Below are 5,641 nucleotides of genomic sequence, written 5' to 3'. Positions count from 1 at the left end.
TACTGAAGCTAATGGTGTTAAGGTGTAACTTTCAGGTAATATTGAGGGGGATCTTGAGTTATATCAAAACACATTATAAATGTAGGGTTGTATGCATGGTGTCAAAAGGGCATATAAGTAGTATCTTTGGAAAAACTTAGAGAATTAAAGCTGTTTAGACTAAGGTTATGGAGGTGACAATTATAGGGAATATTGAGGGGTAATTTGAATTAGACCAAAAAATACTATGCACTTGTGGGTTATCGAAGGGGTATATTCGGAATATCCCAGCAACGTCTTAGGGTTTTAGTTTTAAACTTCCAGGGCTGCATATATTACTACTAGTTTCGCTACTATTTCTATTATACACTACTGCTACTATTACTGCTATTATTGAACTAAATACAAAAAGTTTAAGTTTATGCAGGTTGTCAAAATAGACCAGACTGTCAAGACATCAAGGCGGGATAACTTAGGGCTGGAATAGGGTATAAAGTAAAAACTGTCACGGAAAGTTAATGTTGCTTTAAAACTAAATCAGAAGGCACTACGTGTATAGTGGTTGTTAAAAAGACGTTTCAGCAATATCTCAAGAACAGCGGAGGGTATTAAATTGAAACTTTCAGGGCTATTACTATTACTACTTCTGCTTCTACTATTAAACTAAATGAAATGGGTGTAAATTCATCAAGGCTGTCAAAATATCAAAGATACAATATCTTTGGAACAGAATAGGGTATTAAGTTTTATTTTCCGTGAAGGTTGAGGAGGCTGTATATCCAGATTATCAAATGGGTGCACACTATTATAATTGTTGAATTTTTTTTCAACATATGGATAGTAAGCCAAGATCTGGATTCTTATAGAGAAAAACCGAAAATGTTTAAAATAATAATTTTTTAACCAATAAAAAAGGACAATAGCAATAAAAAACGAACAGAAATTAATTAAAAAACACTTTTTCCACAAAGTAATTTTTCAAAGAAAAATAAAGAGCTACATTAAATCAAAGACGAGAATAAAAACTAATTATGCTTGAAAAACTAATTTTTCAAGCATAAAACTATCACAAATTCCAATAAATAAATAAATGAAACCCAAAACGAAGAGAAATTACAATAAAAACAAGTTAAACTAAAAACAAGCAGAAACTAAGAGGAGTGGGGCTCACACCCCCCATGCTTTCTATATACCAGAATATAATTTGCACTTTACTGAAAACAAAATACATTTCAAATATTTTCTCTTTTTTTAATTTGATAAATCCAAAATTATTAAGAATTGCAGGAATGGATATCAGCATTTATATTACGCTGTGAATCCACATTCTTTTTTTTTTTTTTTTTTTAGTAATCTTAGTTATGATGGTGATTTTTTTTTCTTTTTGATATTATGAGAAGTAAAAACACATAGCTGGAAAAAGACAGTAAAGATATCCTATTAGTTTCTGCTTGTTTTGAGTTTGACTCGGTTGTTGGGTTTAATTTTTTTCATAATTCTGTTAATCACAAAACACAACAAAAATAAAACAGCTAAGGACTTCAGGGACTTTGCAACCGCTTAATTTCCTACTTTTTCCTAGTTTCAACAAAATATAGTTTGCTCTGTTACAGTTTAGTTTGGGTAGCTTCGGAAACTTTCAATCAATTTACTTAATAAAAATATTCTATTGGGTCTTATATCTGTAAAATATTCCTTTCAAAAAAGCATAACAAGTGTTTCTTCTTCAAAACTATATATTTGAGCTCTTTTGCATCAAACCCAGACACCGGGTGGAATTTCTTTTCGGTGACAAATATCTGATTTTTAAGGGAAACGGTGGCGCAGCACAAGGGCTGGATTTAAAGCTATGGCCCTCCTAGGCTCAAGCGTTTTTGCCGCTCCGTTTTTGCAAGATTTTCGGCAAAACCAGGCCTGCACGCCACCAGCTGACGTCGATTTTTCTTACTAGGAAGGAGTTCCAAATCTATTTAAAATACCCTAATTGACATATCGTTCAAATCTGAATTGACAGAGAAGTCTGTCGAAGTTCTTCACAGCTCCAAAGGAACGTATTACAAGACACGTAGGCTAAATTCGAAGAAAACAAGACACAAACAACAAAACTCATAAATCCATTGGATCACGTCTTTTCTAGGCTTTTTAATGACTTATTTTTCAATAAACGGTAGCGTTCGCTTCTCTATGTATTTGTGTTTCCATGATACCTCTCATGGTATTCAATATAACCCAAGTGATCTCAGTATCATACCTTTGAACCCAGTGTGTTTCACAATAGTGCAGAAGCTTTTGTTCTTTGCGTGCAGCAGAACATAGTAGAGGTTCGGACTCAGTTTTTACAGGGAAGAGGATGAAAAACAACAGACCACTCATTCTTGCAAATTCCTTATAGTATTTTAATAACACCCAATTGAGAGATCTTAAAAAAGACACAATTTGAACAATTGAAGTCGCAAGGCATGGAAATGCAAGTTGATTCTGATTTCTATTTCCATTGTAACGGGCAGGACCGTCGGAACTAGGGGGGGGGAGTAGCAACTCAAAACTTTATAGATTAGGTGGAATTTGGACCATGAGTACGAAGTTACACTGATTCCGAGAAAAAAACCCGGAGAAAAACAGATTCCAAAACTCGGTATTCGAGATCCAAAATTCAGCAGTACGATTTGTTAATTCTGCGAAGGAAGTCTCGTAGTGATCTGTCTAGTTATTAAATATAATTAAAGTCAGATCAAAATCGAAAATTGTATCACAAATTTGAAAAAAAAGTTGAGAATTTGGTTGAATCTAGCCCAAAATTTTATTTTCATTCCTTGAAGATTGGGGACTTGGAGAAGTTGAAAAACTTGAGGATTTCGTTGAATTTCGTGCGAAACTTTAATCCTATTTCTCTCTTCTTTCCAAAATCCATGTGGATTTCTTGGAATGGATATGATAAATGTGATAAGCAAATATGGCCTTGGTTGCAAGAGTTCAAGAATATGCTTTAAACTCATGGTTTCTTAGAAATATTCTTATCATATAATCGTTGATCTAAGCTAAATTTTTAATTTGGATAAAAAAAAAAATACTGATTGAAGGTATTTTTCCACCAGTTTTTAGCACGCAAAACTTGAACAAAATAGCTTCGTTCAAATCATTTGGTAATTCATGACATTGTGAGGTTGTCTTATGAGGGATGAAAAAGTTTACGGTGAAGGACACTTTGTAATCCTCTAAATTCCAAATATCCAAATATTTTGCCGATTTGCGACATACCGAGTTACTTGAAAGACGGACACTGATAATCCTTAAATTAGGGCCAATGGCGTGTGATAGATATTAAAAGTGAATAAATAATAAAAACAATAATTTCTTCAACTGAAAGTAAGGAGCAACGTTATAACATAAGGCAAGCATAAATTAGTCCGTATATGAGGGGGGCTGTCCCATCTTCAATACCATCCTCTTCACGATAAAGTTTCTTAGTGCTTTAAGAAAGCTTCTTATTCTAATTATACGGCCCTTGTGTTTCAAGTGACATTTTTAAGGAATTAGAACAAAAAGTCAAACTTTAGCGTAAAGAGCAAGGTATTGAAGTGGTAGTAGGTCACCTCTTATAAGGAATAATTTCTGTTCTTTTCATGTTTTAATGTTGCTCCTTACTTTCACTTCAAATTTTTTTTTTGATTTCTGGTCTTTTTTTAATTGTCATAAATCCTCACTCCGTGAAAATTTTGAAGTGAAAAATCCCCATAGACAATGTTTGCCGTGGAGAATTTATCCCATGGAAAATCCCCCCCCCCAGGAAAAAAAATAGAGAACTCCAACTGTGCTAAACATTTCCCCGGACATTTCCCACAACATCTCCGCATTTAAAATTGCGCCAAAGAAAAATAATTTCCTATGAGAATTCTGAAATATTCCCCCATACAAAATTTTCCCTGGAAATTTCAGCCCCAGGAAACTTCCCTTCTCTCGGAAAGTTCTAGCCCTGGAAATATCCCCAGTGTAGAAAATACAACATCTCCCGAAAAACGTCTGCATACGTTTCAATAACAAATACTAAAATGTAAACAATGGGCAAATTCCATAACTTACAGCCTTTTTTTCATAAAGTGGTGGGGGGTCATGTCATATCGCGAGGCATAGTTATTGAATCTTTCAACTATGCTGAACAAAATGGACATCTCAAAATTTTGATGGGATGACTTAAGGTAAAAAGGGGTGTATGAGAGGGGGGGGGGGTAGTTGCCCGCCTTCCTTTTTGGTAGAAAAAAATAACTTAAACTTTTAATATCCGTTCAAATGAGACGCCTCCCAATTGTTATTAAAATTCATTTTTTTTTCGGCTACTATTTCGCTGAGTTTCTCCTTACCTACAGTTCGTTACCACGAACTATTGGAAACTCTTAATAGATGTATGAAAGCACAATAAGATCTATAAAGGGGTAAAATTTTATTGCTGTAAACTTCTTCAGATAAATTATCAAACTGTGCTACAAGCAATCATGTCTACTGCTGACAGTGAGAGGATAGCTCTTCAAAGAATCTTCAGGAGTTTCAGGAGGGGGGGAGGCAGGCCTTTCGTTCTCCCGTACTCTGTCTGTAAGTTCTTATCACCATTTTTTCGTTAGAACTCAAAGTTGATAGACTTTTACGAAGTTACTTTGCACGTTAGTTTATATTGCACACCGAAATCAACAAATAACTGCAGAAACATAAGGCTAAATAAAAGACAGACCGGTGGTACGCTAGCACGCCTCTGAAATTTTCTCCACACCAGCACTTTCTTCATCGGCGGTTTGCCACCGATAAATCTTCACGGTGTCGGGGTCTATTTTGAATGTATAATGTTGGTTTTCTGCAACTTTTGAATGTTTATCTATTAGCCCTAAGGTCCTTTAAATGGGGTTTACATAACTGTTCAGATATGTAAAATGAGACAGTCTCTTCGTTAATGGTGTTCTTTCGGGTGAAATTTTATATTGTCAAATTATAAACAAGGTTTACCATTTGTACCATTTTAGTGTATTTCACTTTGAAACTTTTTCATTTCAATATATTGATTTACAAATGACAGCCCGTGTGACAACCGCTGAGAAAACAAGCTGCTTTGTCCTTTTTTTCCTTATTCTGAATTGAAAAACGCCAATCTATTAAATAACTTTGTGAAAAATTCGAAATATCATAGGTAGGGGAAGAAAGGACTAAGATACTTTTGCCGTCTCATGGCTAAGAATCATGTCAATTTTTATCAGAAAAAGAAGGTATTCTTAGTTCTAAAAGTAGGAAGCAATGGGAGATCAAGTTTTCAAGAAAAATGTGTTTTGGGGGTTGGATTGGTGTTGGTAATGGAATAATTTTAACTTTCGATTCCACATCACCCAAAACAATGTGCAATCCCTGTATTTGTTTGCTTTTCCGCGCCAAATTAGCCCAGAAAAAGATGCACAAAGCAATGGCCTGATATACCCGGTAAGTTAAGTATAGCAGCTATCTAATAATATTGGTACAATCATTCTCATTTCTCATAGAATAAAAATTTCTTTCAGTTATTCCAATTTTTTTTCCTATGCTTATGCAAGCCAAACGTAGACGTTTGATGGGCTCTACCGAAAGGAAATATGAAAAATTAAGCGAATCTTCATTTTCGCTTTTATAGTTGAACCGTCCTGTATCA

The sequence above is a fragment of the Artemia sp. Qi Xiang Cuo genome, chromosome 2 (genome assembly GCF_049724085.1).
Source record: "Artemia sp. Qi Xiang Cuo chromosome 2, ASM4972408v1, whole genome shotgun sequence".
Classification (NCBI taxonomy): domain Eukaryota; kingdom Metazoa; phylum Arthropoda; class Branchiopoda; order Anostraca; family Artemiidae; genus Artemia; species Artemia sp. Qi Xiang Cuo.
The sequence above is the reverse complement of the archived record's forward strand: the minus strand, read 5'-3'. Positions refer to the sequence as shown.